This window comes from Phacochoerus africanus, unplaced genomic scaffold (assembly GCF_016906955.1).
Source record: "Phacochoerus africanus isolate WHEZ1 unplaced genomic scaffold, ROS_Pafr_v1 Scaffold_14, whole genome shotgun sequence".
NCBI classification, from domain to species: Eukaryota; Metazoa; Chordata; class Mammalia; order Artiodactyla; family Suidae; genus Phacochoerus; species Phacochoerus africanus.
Genome location: NW_025927332.1, coordinates 186,631 through 202,972, shown reverse-complemented (window position 1 = coordinate 202,972; position 16,342 = coordinate 186,631). Strand labels below are relative to the sequence as shown.

Below are 16,342 nucleotides of genomic sequence, written 5' to 3'. Positions count from 1 at the left end.
CTGTGCAGATGTGTTCACAATCTGAAGAATGAGTTTTTAACTCACTCATGAGGATATGGAATTCTTCTTTCATCCAGTCTGATAACAGAGAGCAAAAGGCTGCATTATTCCTTGAGGAAATACTCTAATTCATTTACGTATCTGCTCATTTTCTCCATGGATTTTTCTGATTACTCAGAAGATTGTTTTTACTTACACTATATCTAATTTAAAAGAAATTTCATGGTGCACACACAAAAAGACAAAAAAATACCATGTGAAAGGATTATTTATCAAAAAGACAAGGAAATCATGCTTACATAGGAAGACAGCAACCAGGCATTTCCCAAGAAAATGTGTCTCTAGTAACCTATTGTCTAACTTCAAAATAGAAAAATACCATTCAATTGTGCATTCCTTCTCGTTCTACCATGTTGATGGTGCCAGCAGAGTTGACTTGATATTTTAAGAGAAATTCTTGTGATTTTCTTTTCTCCATGCTATACTTTGAACCTAACAAAGGACCTCCTAAAAGTTTTATGTCGGTTCTTAAAAGAGTATCATTTTTTCCTGATGTTGGCAAAGATCACTGGACATTTTACCCCTTCTAAGCATATTTATCATTGAGTCTTAGTATTGGAATGTGTATAAGACTGAGTCATGCTTAATGAAATTCACTGGGATTTTCCATAAATTTTAAAAGTACACATACATGTAAAAACACTACTAGGTTAAATCACATAAGTAGAGTGTGAAAGATGTAATACAGAGAAAAAAATTGCTTTAGAAGCATGATGAGATCATTGTCAGTCAAGAAAAAATAGTAGCCCAGTCATTTTGTTTCAGTTAGATGAATTAATCAGACATTTCTCAACCTGCCACAGTGAGGGTTTCTTTCCTTTTACGTGATACTAAATTTATTCTACCTTCACATTTGGTTAGATATACAAAATTTTATCAAAATTTAGAAGTAATAACAAATATTTTAATCTATTAAATTATTATTTTCTTAAATTTTAGGTATATGATCAATGACAGAAACTGTGTTATGAGTGAGAACACAGAAATTAATAAATAGGGGGATGGGTAGGGGAGGAGAAGGGAATCATATAAAAGTTCCTTCCCGCATGGATCTCAAAACAGTAAAGGAAAAATTTAATAAGGTAAGTATAGACTTATTCACTGCTTATACCATAACAAATAGAGTTCTGCTACAGAAATTAGACAAAGAATCCTACTCTGGATAATGCAATCAGAGAAGGCCTTTCTTAAAATGTGATGATTAGGTTTGCAGAATGGACAGTGACTCACAGACTTTGAAAAACTAATGGTTTATGAATGAGATAGGTTGGGGGATCGGGGATCTACTGAGGGTTTGGGATGTACTTGCTTTCAAATTTGGTTGTGATGATTGTTGTACACCTATAAATGTAATAAAATTCATTAAGTAATTAAAAAATCAGAAATGGCTACTATTAAAAGCACTGTTACAGACAGTAAAATGAAGTAAAATTTAATTAAATAAAATTATCTCACTTCAGAGATGATGTGATCTATATGAGTAAATTATAATAATCCAAAGGAATTTCTTTTATTAATATGTTAACAGAAAAAGTAACAAGAGTGTGCACTCCTCTTGTTTCTGATTTTTAATAGGAAAGATTTCAGCATTTCAATATTGAGATTAATGTGAGCTGTGGAACCATTATGCATGGCCTTTATTATGTTCACGTACATTCCATCTGTACACAATTTTTGGAGAGGTTTTTTTTTTGTCTTTTTGCCTTTTCTAGGGCCACTTCCTGTGGTATATGGAGGTTCCCAGGATAGGGGTCAATCAGAGCTGTAGCCACTGGCCTACACCAAAGCCATAGCAATGCAGGATCTGAGCCATGTTTGTGACCTACACCACAGCTCATGGCAACACTGGATCCTTAAACCCACTGAGCGAGACCAGGGATTGAACCCGAATCCTCATGGTTCCTAGTTGGATTCATTAACCACTGCACCATGACAGGAACTCCTGGAGATATTTTTATCATTAGAGAATGATAAATTTTTATGCCTGCAATGCACAACACAAAGAAGAAATTAGGAAAAATTTCCACTTATAAAAGCACCAAAAAGAATACAATTATTATCAAAACAATGTAAACCAAATACACTAATAATTTTTATGAGTAAAATAAGAGTAAACTAAAGAAAGAGGCAATAGTCTTCTGCAGAGAAAACTGCAAAATATCACTGAAAGATGTTACAGAAGCTGTACCTAAATAAAAAGGTTGTCATGTGCTGGGATGCTTATTTTTTTTTTCTTTTTAAGGTCACAGCTGCCACATATGGGTGAATCCAGGCTAGGGATCAAACTGAACCTGCCAGCCTGCACCACAGACACAGCAACACAGGTCTCAAGACCTGTCTGTGACCTACACCACAGCTCACACCATACTCTTAACCCACTGTGGAAGGCCAGGGAAACAACTGGCATCCTCATGCTTGTTCATAATTTGTTGAGCAAAAATGGAAACTCCACAGAATACTTAATGATATTCAGATGTCAACATTAGCTATGATGATCTACATATTCAAGTAAATATTATCAAAATTCAAAAATTTTTTTTGCAGAAATAGAAAAATCCATCCTATAATTCATACTAAATCTCAAGGGAATTCATATAGCCAAAGGAATCTTGAAAAAGAACAAATTCAGGGGTTTCCTATTCCTGAAACTAAAACATACTATAAATGTATAGGAATCTCAGCAACATGGTTTTGGCTTTGAGGCAGACATATATCAAGGTGTGATCAACATGGCAGAGTAGGAAGCTGCTGAGCTCACCTCCCCCCATGGGGATACAAAAAGACAACTATTTACAGAGCAAATACGGATGACAATGACCAGAAGACTGTAAAAAAAATTCCTCTACAACAAAAACATAAAAAAAGGAACTACAACAAAACAGGAAGCAGGAGACAATAGTGTCAAGACTCCCACATGGGAGACACAAAAACAGGAGGATAATTACAATTGCAATGATTCTCTACCAAAATGGGAGGGGTCTGAGCCCCACTTTGAGATACCTAGTCAAGGAATCCTGTACCTGGAGGATGAGGAACCAAAATAATTTGCCTTCGAAGGCCAGTGGGGCTGACATTTGGAGGAGCCAGAAGACTGGGAAGTGGGCAGAAGCAGTCATTTGAAAAGGGCTTGGGTCAGACTTGCATGATAATATTACAGAGCCTCCTAGAGAAGCAGGGAGAAATTGAGACTCACTCTGGGGATGTAGATGCAGGCAGCAGCCCTTTGGGGGAGCTCTCCTAGGATAGCTGGCAAGCTCCATTTTGGAACCCTCCTCCAAGCTTTGTAGTGATAGGACCCAGTCCTTCCCACCAGCCAGTGTATGTCAGTATTAGGGAACCCCACCTAGGCTGCTAGTTGGGCAGGAACACAACCTCACCTACCAGCAGCCTGGCTACCAGAGGAAGCTCTCAGGCCCCAGCCATCCACAACCGTCTTTACCCACCAGGGTGAGCACCAGATCCAGAATCCCTTGGTCTCTCACCCCACCTATGGGCAGGTAAACGCTGCAGTTTGGGACATGCTGGCCTTGCCAGGAGAGACCTACCCAGTGTGTGGTTAAGAAATCACAGCTCTCTAAACGTACAAATTCTTTCTCAATCAAATCTTATGCAAAATACCAAACAGTTGTAGTTTTTACTATACTAGCTTATTGAAATTTAATTTCAAAACATGAACATGAAAAAATAGTAATAGATCTGATAATGAATAGTAATGGAGTCCCAGGCTTATGATACATCAAAGTATATTTTAAATCATATGTAATTATATCCTGTGTTAAATGGAACATGAATAAAGAGATCCCTGAAATGTCATATATTAAAACACAAAGTTGGGTTATGGGATGGAAAAAAAAAAGATAATTAAAACATGACCTAAATGGAGAGATAAATTGTTTAAGAGAATGGGAATATTTACTGTAATAAAATTATAAATGTTCTTCCAAAATAAATAAATAAATAAATAAAACACAAAGTTGGGATATCAAGCCAGGGGGAAAAATAATAATGCATCTATAAAATAGCAATCCAGAAAAATAATTAAAATGTAATCCATACTTGACTCTGCATCAAAATGAAGTGTAGTTGATTTAAAGTTTTTAAATATAAAATATAAAGAAATAAAAAGATATTAAAATTAAATGTTGAAAACATGTGGAAGAATATATAGATAATGTTGAAACTGGGAAATTCTAAGACCTAAAACCATAAAATATTTATCAATTTAATTACATATATGTAATGGTATTTCTTCAAGGCCAAAAATATGCACAGTATAAAAATAAAAAAATAAATCACAAGACAGAAAAATAACTCCTTGTACAAGATGAATGAGATAATTTATTATACAATTAAATAATAAAAACCAATATGGAAAAAGTTCAGTGATAAAACATAATACATAAAATCATTAATAGGCAATTCATTAAAAAGGAATACAAATCCTTTTACAAAGGTAAAAGAATGCCAAAATTCAAGTGTATTTATTTATTTGTAGCTAAAATATACAAATGAAATAATTTCTTTAATAAAATTTTAATGTATCATAAAGGTTCATTAAGCATATGTTGTTCAGAATGTGGTCAAAAGGTACTTTCCAGACTGAAGGGATCAGTAAGTTTGGTCCAGGTCATGAAAGGTATTTCGGCAATGCTACAAACATGAACAATTTCAATACATATACCAAATGACTCAGCAATGCCACTTCTAAGAATTCACACTTAGAAAATTTCAATAAGGTTTACTTGCAGAATATTTTCTCATAGAAAAACACTGAGGACAACATGAAGAGGCCTGGATACACCAATTTTAATATGTCTTTGTAGAAGAGTTAAGCAGATGAGGAAACAGAAAGAGTTAGGTCTATACAGACTGGCACATAAAGATTTTCAGGAGGCTGAGAAGAAAAATGCAAAAAATAGAGTCATAAAGGCAAATACATATATGCAAATATACTTAATTTTTGCACAGATTATTACTTGAAGAACTTTAGAAACAGACTAGAGTGACTGCCTCTGGAAGAAATGGGAGACTCTGGTAGGGGATGGGTAGGAGGTTTATTCTACAATTTGCATTTTGCATAAATTCAATTTTAAATGTCTTATTATCCATTATACTTTCAACATTTTATTTTAAAAATTAAACATTACTTTAAAATATCATATCTAATGCAAATTAAAGTGAAGAAGATTATAATCTGTGCAGCATTAAATATTTTAACAATTACAATAAAATGATGAAGATAAAGTAAAAAGAATATGCCTAAAATAAAACAGAATTAGAATGTACTAAAAGGAAATAAGTAATTAAGTAAACATGAGTGTAACTCTATAAAAATTTTATTGACTAATAAATTACATATTATTTATTGATTCCCTATTTTAAATGAATTACTTGTTTTTAGATGCAGTGATAAACAAGGCATTATAAAATGTAAAAAAGGAAACCACTATAGGTAGCACAAACTATTAGAATCTTTTTTAATTATAACGATCACAAATCCTTTAAAGTTTGCATCAAATTTGTGAAGACATTTACATTCCAAGAAGATTGACCCTAATGCTAAATTACTCTTTTCTTGATGTATAGTGCACTTATTTACTACTTAATATGATAGGATTTTCTCCAGAGCTTCTTCATAGCATTAGTCAACTCAGAATTTCTTAGACTATAAATTAATGGGTTCAGCATGGGGCTTATGGTCGTATAAAACACGCTCAATGATTTTTCAATGGGAAAGGTCTTGGCAGCTCTTGCATATATGAAAATACAAGGAACAAAGAAGCAGACAACAACAGTGATGTGGGAACCACAGGTGTGGAGGGCTTTCCACCTCCCTTCCTGACTCAGGTTCTTTAGAGAGTTAAAGATGACTCCATAAGACATGAGTAAGAGCAGAAAAAAATAATGCACATCAGTCCTCCATTGGCCACCACCAAGATGCCAATGACATAGGTGTCAGTGCAGACGAGTTTCAACAAGGGGAACATGTCACACACAAAGTGATCAATGACATTGGGGCCACAGAATGGGAGCCCATAAATAGTGCTCAGTTGAATAACTGAGTGCAGAAAACCTCCAATACAGGACACCACCAGTAGCACAACACATACCCTTTGCCTCATGATAACCAAATAATGCAAGGGCTTACAAATGGCCACATAGCGGTCATAGGACATCACCAGCAGAAGAGAGATCTCTGACCCACCGAAAAGGTGCCCAGTAAAGAGCTGGGTCATGCAAGATTCAAAGGATATGGTATTGTATCCGAAGAACAAGTCTGAAATCAATCTGGGGGAAATTGAATAAGAAGTCAATTAGGTCTATAGATGATAAACTAGCAAGAAAGAAGTACATCGGTGAGTTCAGGGTCTTACTGACAGTTATAGTCACAACAATGAGCAGGTTGCCCACCACAGTCAAAATGTAGAAGAGCAAGAATATAACAAAAAGGACTTTCTGCTCCTTTGGATTCTGTGTGAGGCCCAGGAGGATAAAGAAAGCCTCATTTTTCCTTGGTTCCATCTAGTCTGTACAGGAACTGACTTCACATATTAGAAGTAGTTTACCTAAAAAACAGTGGGGGAAACTTTTTAATGTGTTATAAGTTTAACCTTTTACTTATCCATTCAATTATAGGAATATGTATAAAATTTCTACTTATGGCATAGAGATTGTGATTACCAAGCTGAATAAGGCCTAGTTCCCTGTGCTTAGTGATATGATAGAAGACAAGGGATCAGACAATTCCAGATCCATGTAACAAATGTGGCTGTGAGTATATTCATACAATTCCAGATTCAAGGTGTAGGAATATGTTAATCAAAATGGAATCAAAGTCTCACAGAGGAAGCATTCTTTTTTTGCAGAGTTTTAAAAGGAAAAGTGATTAACAAGAGAAGAAGGGAATTCCATGAAAAGTTGCACCATGTCTAAAGTCAAAAATGTGTAATACTGAAGACCCATATAAAAAAATTTCCATCATTTGTGTGAGTACATGAATAGAACATTACTGCTTTGGATTGTTTGAAACCATACTGAGACTTCTTTCCTAGGGTCCTGCACTGGATATTCCTCCTTTCCCAAAAATGCATGCTAAAGCACTTTTACTTTGTATCTCAGACCCTGTATTTCCACTTATTTTCAACCTTGAAGAGGCAATATCTACAACTTGAACATCTATATTTGCATATCAATTTAGTATATATAAAAACAAAATTTAAATTTTCCACAATACAAAGGGAGTTCCCCATCTCATTAAATGGTACCACCTTCCGTGTAATTATTCAGACAAAAAAAAAAGGAAAAATCTCCCAAAATTTTTCACTCCTTATTGTTCTCATATTACTTATTTATACCTTTATCCCATCCTCTTTTCTTTACTTTCAAAATACATCCCAAATTTGATCATCCCCCTTGTCCTGCATTTCCCTCCTGGCCCACAGAAAGATCCTCTTGGCATGTCTCTCCACTTTTATTCTGGACTCCAACAATGTGCTCTCCTGAAACATCCCCGATTACTCTCACAATGTTTTACATGTTCTGACTTATCACTGCACTTCTTAAACTCTTAGAGTGGATTCCAACCATGCACACACAATTTAATACATCACCTTGAAATTTACAGTAACAACAAATATAATCCCATTTCATAGTTTAAGAAACTTGATGTACAGAATATCTCATTATTTTTCCCAAGGTCACACATTTTTAAGTGGTAAAACTAGAACTGAATCTAAATTTGACTTATTCAAAGTAATTTAATTTCTTACATAATAAAGTCACACAACTCTGAAGGATTATTTCCACTATTAATCTTACCTGTGGAGGCTTATTCACAAAATGAAGAATGAGTTTTTAACTCACTCCTAGGGATATGGAATTATTCTTTCATCTGGTTTAACAACAGAGGGTAAAAGCCTTCATTATTACTTGAGGAAATTGTTTATTTGCATATCTGCTCAATTTCTCCATGGATTTTTCTGATTACTCAGAAAATTGTTTTTATTTGCACTCTATCTTATTTAAAATAAATGTCATGATGCACACAAAAATATAGACAAAAAATACAATGTTATAGGATAATTTGTCAAAAAGACATGCAAATCCTATGTTTACATAGGAAGATAGTGATCAATCATTTCCCAAGAAATTTTGAGTAACTTATTGTCCTACTAATTTCAAAACAGAAAAATTCCATTCAGTGGTACAGTCCTTCTAATTTTATCTTATTGGTAGAGCCAGCATAGTTGACTTGAGATTTTGAGATAAATTCATGTGCTTTTCTTTCCTTCATGCTATACTTTAAACCTAACAAAGGACCTCCTGAACAATTTATATCAGTTTTTAAAAAGATATCATCTTTTTTCTCCTGACATTGGCAAAGATCACTGGACTTTTTATCCCTTCTAACCATATTTATCATTGAGTCTTAGAATTGGAATGTGTCCAAGACTGATGATTAATTAAATTCACTGGGATTTTTCAGAAAAATTTAAAAGTACACATACATATAAAAACACTAGTAGGTTAAATCACATAGTTAGGGTGAGAAAGAGATGAAGCAGAAAAAAAAATAGCCTTAGAACCACAATGATACCATTGTCAGTCAAGAATAAAATATCAGCTCAGTCATTTGGTTCCAGTTAGATTAATTAACCAGAGATCCCAAACCTGCCACAGCGAGTGTTTATTTCTTTTATTTGATACTAAAATTATTTTACCTTCAAGTTAGGTTAGACTTAAAAAATTTTTATCACCAATTTAGATGCAATATCTCATTTTATGTATTAAATTATGATTTTTAATGACTTTTTTAAAATTTGAGGTACCTATTCAATGAAATGTTTCAAGTGAGAACATAAAAATTAGTAAAATGGAAGTTGGTGAGGAATCACATGAAAGTTCTTTCCTGAGTGAATCTTATATTCTTACAAAAGAGTAAAATAATAAAGCAAAAAATTTAGTAAGGTAAGTATAGAATTATTCACAGCTTACAGTATAACAAATAGAGTGCTGTTGCAGAAATTAGAGGGAGAATCTTACTATGAATAATGTAATCCGAGAAAGCATTTCTTAAAATGTGATGATTAGGCTCAGATCCAAAGGATAGGAAATGGGGAGTTACCATTACGGTTCAGCAGTAAGGAACCCAACTAGCATTCATAAGGATGAGGGTCAGATTCCCAGCCTTGCTCAGTGGGTTAAGAATTGGGCATTGCCATAAGCTGGTGTGTAGGCTGCAGATGCAACTCAGATCCCAAGTTACTGTGGCTGTGGCATAGGCCAGCAGCCATAGCTCAGATTCTAAACGCCTAGCCTGGGAACTTCATATGCTGCAGGTGCAGCCCTAAAAAGATAAAAAAAAAAGATAGGAAATGGCTACCATTGGAAGCACTCTAGGGGTAGAATCAGAGCTGCAGCTGCTTGCCTATAGCTGTGTCTGTGACCTACAGCACAGCTCAGAGCAACACTGGATCCTTAACCAACTGAACAAGACCAGGGATTGAACCTGCATGCTCATGGATCCTAATAAGGTTCCTATCTGGAGAGCCATAATGGGGATACCTTTTTTGTTTTTTTAAAAAGAAAAATGTAACAGACAGAACATTTTGCATGTAATGCAACTGAAATTGAATATTATATACTACATTATATATTATATACATTATATATATAGTATATAATAAAATTAAATATACTCACTAATAGAATTAAATGGTTTCACTAGAATGGACAAAATGGCAAGACTACAACTAAAAAAAAAACAGCCTCAGAAAATAATGTTAAAGATAAGTGCATAAATTGATTAAAAATCATTGAAAATGGAAAAATTTTATTAATTGCATATTTTTATCAAATCCCTCCTTATACATGTTACAACTTTCCAGTCAATGTGATAAATAAGACATTATATATAGAGTTGGCATTATATCAGGTAAACATATTACTGCCCAATCATACAGTTAACACTTTATTATAATAAATGATTTAAAGGAAAGGAATAGGTCAGTTTTAAGAGACATTTAGTTTCCAAGAGGTTGAAACTAAAAGTCATATGATCCTCTTCAGGGTGAATGTCAGACTTACCTAAAAGATAGGGTGCTGCTTCTCCGGAGCTTCTTCATAGCATTAGTAAACTCAGAATTTCTTAGACTGTAGATTAATGGGCTCAGCATGAGGGTTATGATTGTATAAAACACACTCAACAATTTGTCAATGGAGAAAGTCTTGGCAGGTTTTGCATACATGAAAATACAGGGAACAAAGAAACAGACAACCACAGTGATGTGGGAACCACAGGTCTGGAGGGCTTTCTTCTTCCGTTCCTGACTCAGGTTCTTTAGAGAGTGCAAGATGACTCCATAAGACATGAGTGAGAGCAGAAAGACAATACTGAAGATCAGTCCTCCATTAGCCACGACTAAGAAGCCAATGACAGAGGTGTCGGTGCAGACAAGTGTCTATAAAACGTACATGTCATAGATGAAGTGATCAATGACATTGGGGCCACAGAATGGAAGCCCATAAATAGTGCTCAGTTGAATTCCTGAGTGCAGAAAACCTCCAGTACAGGACCAGACCAGCAGCACAAAACACAGCCTTTGGCCCATGATAACCAAATAATGCAAGGGCTTACAGATGGCCACATAGCCATCACCAGCAGAAGACCTCTGATCTACCAAATAAGTACTTTGTAAAAAGTTGTGCCATACAAAATTTGAAAGATACGATATTTTCCCCAAAGAGCAGATGTGAAATTAATTTGGGGGAGATGACTGAAGAATTAAGCGGCATCCATAAATGAAAAGCTAGCAAGAAAAAAGTACATTGGTGAGCCCAGAGGGTTACTGAAAGTAACAGTCACAACAACGAACATGTTCCCCAAAACAGTCAAAATGTAGAAGAGCAGAAACATAACAAAAAGGACTTTCTGTTCATTTGGATTCTGTGTGAGGCCCAGGAGGACAAAGTAAGTCACATTGTTCCTTGGTTCCATCTATTATTTTATGAATACTGATTTCAGATATTAGAAATAGTTCACCTAAAAAACAAAGAAAATATATTTGAAAGTATTATCAGCTTAATATTTTCTTTTTTAATTCAAATTTTAAAATGCCTTTGGAGGATCTATTTGCATCATATGACCTGCCATAGAAATTAGGGTTACCATTTGAAAAGTAATAATTTGCATCTATGAACTCCAAACTCCCCATCCATCCCACTCCCTCCCCCATTCCCCTAGGCAACAATAAATCTTTTCTCTATGTTCACAAGTCTATTTCTGTTTAGAATGGATAAGCAATATGCTCCTACTATACAGCACAAAGAGCTATCTATGTCTTGTCTCTTGGGATAGACCATGATGGACAGCAGAAGTTGGCACAAAAGTGTTAATCAACTATATTCCAATTTAAAAATTGGGTGCACCATTTTGAATAATCTTATGTTTCCATGTTCTCAGTGATTTGACATATAATAATGTGATTATATATTTTAAGCCGATTCAATAAATACCATTATAAATATATTCATATTGTGCTAAGAAACATTTGAATCAGGGTGTGATTGGGAAGTACTTCCCAGAGGAAACAATGCTTTAGCGGAGTTTAAATGAGAAGTGAGAAAACAAAAAAGGATAGGAAGAGAATAACATAAAAAGCTGCACCATGTATAAAGCCACAAAACTGTCATACTGAGGATTCATTTAATACAATCTAAATCCTCAAAGTCAGTAAAAATAAATTTTAATGTAAGGGTATAGACCAAAGGCATTGCATTAGTTGCTAGGATGGCTTATTAAGAACAATAATTGTTCATCCTGTTTTTAATAAGATGTTCTTCATTCCTTTTGAGGCCTCAAACTAACAGCATATTTCTAGCAACATTCTGTTCATCATGAGATATACTTTCTCTCACATGATAGGTACTTTCCCTACAACCTTCCCAGCCCCCAAATCTTTACTAGTTTGTAGAAATTCTATGACAAAGCAGCATAAGCAGTAGAACTTTATCACCACATCATTGTGGGTGCTAGAAATTCAAAATCAAGGTGTCGACAGTATTGGATGCTCCTCAAGACTGTGAGGAAATGACCTGTTCCATACCTCCTTCCTTGGCTTAAAGATGAATGTATTTAAGTTTGCAAGATGTTTTCCATGTAAGCATGTCTGTATCCAAATTCTCCTCTTTATGAGAAAACCAATAACATCAGAGATTCACCCAAGGGATTTTATTTTAACTCAGTTACCTTTGTAAAGAACATATATCCAAATAAAGTCACATTTTAAAGTTTTGGGGATTGGGACAGCAACATGTAAATTTTAAGAGGACACAATAGAACCATAGTTGTATGATCTGACATATCATGTAACCCACAGCAATAGTTGTCCCAGAGAGTCTAACACTACACTACAACCTCCTTCTTAGTGAGTGTCTTTACTTGGATCCTCTTTTTTCTTCACCATAATAGCTAAATCACTCTAAAACTGTGTGCCTTCAGTCTCTATCTCTCCCTTAATTTTCAAACTTGTTCATGCAACTATCTAATTGATTTCTTGAAATAAACATCAACTTCATATTTATAAAACTAAATATTTAATTTTCCACAATAAACTTATTCCTTCCTAGATATTCCCTAACTAAATGGTACCATTTTGCATATCATTGTTTAGAATTTATATTGGACAGTATCTTTCACTTCTTTGCTTCTCTTGCATTACTTACTGAAAATTATAATTAGTTTCATTGACTCTCCTTCTAAAATATATTCCAAATTTGATCATTAATGCACCATACCATTCCTTCCTTTATCTAATCCAGTAGCCTCCTTCAAGTTTTCTCTGCTTTTGTTCTTTGCTTCATGAAATAGTCTCATGAAGCAACCCAAGTAATTTTTTTTTTGGCTGCACCTACAGCATGTTAAAATTCCCAGGCTAGGAATCCTAGCCCCCCTGCAGCAGCAACCTAAGCTGCTGTTAACCAGCAGCACCACAATCAAACTCCTAATATTCTTTAAATCTTGTACAAATTCTATTATTCCCCTGTTGAAAACCTCTAAAGTTGATTTCTTTAACACTCTTTAAAATCAAATTCCCTGGTATATGTTTGGCTAAGAGACCATAGATGACTTAGAAGCTGGCTGCCTCCCCAAAGTCATGTCTTAACAATTCTCCATGTTCATTTTGCTCAAGACTTCATATTAGTCCTCAAACATGGAAAGTGCTTTTCCATCTCTTTAGATCCATCAGTTCTTTTGCAGATGTTAATTTCAGACATAAGTTTTTACCTCTAACATGATGATTATAAATGTCTCATCCTGCTTAATATCCTCAGTTTATATATCATGAAAGCCAAAAAGGTTTATGACAATGGGTTTCACATAACCCTTATCATTAATGTATATGCAGAAACAGTTCTATGTTACTTAAAATGTCTATAAAATTCTTCTTTTAGAAAATATATCACTTTTATAGTAAAAGATATTTCAGAACCAGTAAATTATATTTTCATAAATCTAGGTGTAATACCTTAAATAAGTGGCAGTCACCACACAGGGTCATAATTTGCATATTAGTAAAATGAGACTACAACCCTGAGTTTTTGTATCTAGTAGACTAAAATATATGAACATATGTAACACAGTTCTTGCACTAATATAGATAATCACTTCATTTTCATTTCATTTTTTCTGCTGTACAGCATGGGGACCAAGTTACACATACATGTACACACAATTTCTCCTCCCACTGTTGTGTTGTGATGTAACTATGTAGACATAATTCTCAATGCTACACAGCAGGATCTCTTTGTAAATCCACTCCAAGAGCAAGAGTTTGCATCCTGTTAACCCTGAGCTCCTGATCCCTCCCACTCCCTCCATCTCCCCCCAGGCAGCCATAAGTCTATGCTCCAAGTCTATGATTTTCTTTTCTGTGGAAAGGTTCATTTGTGCTATATATTAGATTTCAGTTATAAGTGATATCATATGGTATTTGTCTTTGTCTTTCTGGCTCATTTCACTCAGGATGAGTGTCTCTAGTTCCATCCATGTTGCTGCAAATGGCATTATGTCATTCTTTTTTGTGGCTGAGTGGTATTACATTATGTATATATACTACATCTTCCTAATCCAATCATCTGTCATGGATATTTGGGTTGTTTCCATGTCCTGGCTATTGTGAAGAGTGCTGCAATGAACATGCGGGTGCATGTGTCTCTTTTAAGTAGAGTTTTGTCCGGATAGATGCCCAAGAGTGGGATTGTGGGGTCATATGGAAGTTCTATGTATAGATGTCTAAGGTATCTCCAAACTGTTCTCCATAGTGGCTGTATCAGTTTACATTCCCACCAAGAGTACAGGAGGATTCCCGCTTCTCCACGCCCCCTCCAGCACCTGTTATTTGTGGACTTATGAATGATGGCCATTCTGACTGGTGTGAGGTGGTATCTCATGGTAATTTTGATTTGCATTTCTCTAATAATCAGGGATGTTAAGCATTTTTTCATGTGCTTGTGGGCCATCTGTATATCTTCCTTGGAGAATATTCTATTCAGGTCTCTTGCCCATTTTTCCATTGGATGATTGGCTTTTTTGCTGTTGAGTTGTATAAGTTGCGTGCATATTCTAGAGATTAAGCCCTTGTCAGTTGCATCATTTGAAACTATTTTCTCCCATTCTGAAAGTTGTCTTTTTGTTTTCTTTTGGGTTTCCTTTGCTGTGCAAAAGCTTTCAGTTTGATGAGGTCCCATGGGTTTATTTTTTCTCTCATTTCTTTTGCATTGGGAGACTGACCTGAGAAAATATTCATGAGGTTGATGTCACAGAATGTTTTGCCTATGTTCTCTTCTAGGAGTTTGATGGTGTCCTGTCATATATTTAAGTCTTTCAGCCATTTTGAGTTTATTTGTGTGCATGGTGTGAGGGTGTGTTCTAATTTCATTGCTTTGCATGCAGCTGTCCAGGTTTCCCAGCAATGCTTGCTGAATAGACTTTCTTTTTCCCATTTTATGTTCTTGCCTCCCTTGTCAAAGATTAGTTGACCATAGGTGTCAGGGTTTATTTCCGGGTTCTCTATTCTGTTCCATTGGTCTGTCTGTCTGTTTTGATCCCAGTACCACACTGTTTTGATGACTGTGGCTTTGTAGTATTTCTTGAAGTCTGGGAGAGTTATGCCTCCTGCTTGGTTTTTGTTTCTCAGGATTGCTGTGGCAATTCTGGGTCTTTTGTGGTTCCATATAAATGTTTGGATTATTTGTTCCATTTCTGTGAAAAATGTCATGGGTACTTTGATAGGGATTGCATTGAATCTGTATATTGCTTTGGGTAATATGGCCATTTTTAGAATATGAATTTTTCCAATCCAGGAGCAAAGAATATCTTTCCATTTCTTTACATCTTCTTTAATTTCCTTGATTAATGTTTAATAGTTCTCAGCATATAAGTCCTTTACCTCTTTGGCCAGGTGTATTCCCAGGTATTTGATTTTGTGAGCTGCAATTTTAAAAGGTATTGTATTTTTGTATTCATTTTCTTTTATTTCATTGTTAGTATTCAGAAATATGATTGATTTCTGAATGTTAATCTTATAGACTGCTACTTTGCTGAATTTGTTGATCAGTTCAAGTAGTTTTTGGGTTGAGTCCTTAGGGTTTTCTATGTATAGTATCATGTCATCTTCATACAGTGACAGTTTGATCTCTTCTCTTCCTATATGGATGCATTTTATTTCTTTTGTTTGTCTGATTGATGTGGCTAGGACTTCCAAAACTATGTCAAATAGCAGTGGTGAGAGTGGGTATCCCTGTCTTGTTCCAGATTTGAGAGCGAAGGCTTTCAGTTTTTCCCCATTGAGTATTATATTTGCTGTGGGTTTGTCATAAATGACTTTGATTATATTCAGGAATGTTCCCTCTATACCCACTTTGGCATGGGTTTTGATCATGAATGGATGTTGGACATTGTCAAATGATTTTTCTGCATCTATTGAGATGATCATATGGCTTTTTACTTTTCTTTTGTTAATGTAGTGTATGACGTTGATTGATTTGCGTATGTTGAACCATCCTTGTGAGCCTGGGATGAACTCCACGTGGTCATGATGTATGATCTTTTTGATATGTTGTTGGATTCGGTTGGCTAAGATTTTTTTTGAGAATTTTTGCATCTATATTCATCAATGATATTGGCCAATAGTTTTCTTTTTTGGTGGTATCTCTGTCTGGTTTTGGAATGAGGGTGATGGTGGCATCATAGAATATCTTTGGGAGGATTCCTTCTTCTTCA

The 16,342-nt window shown here is 35.0% G+C and overlaps 2 pseudogenes; both read right to left on the bottom strand.

The window, feature by feature from the left end:
• Positions 1–5,658: 5,658 nt before the first annotated feature.
• LOC125119113 (olfactory receptor 4A47-like) lies at positions 5,659–6,582 on the bottom strand (annotated as a pseudogene).
• A 3,560-nt stretch (positions 6,583–10,142) lies between these two features.
• LOC125119120 (olfactory receptor 4A47-like) lies at positions 10,143–11,056 on the bottom strand (annotated as a pseudogene).
• Positions 11,057–16,342: the final 5,286 nt, after the last annotated feature.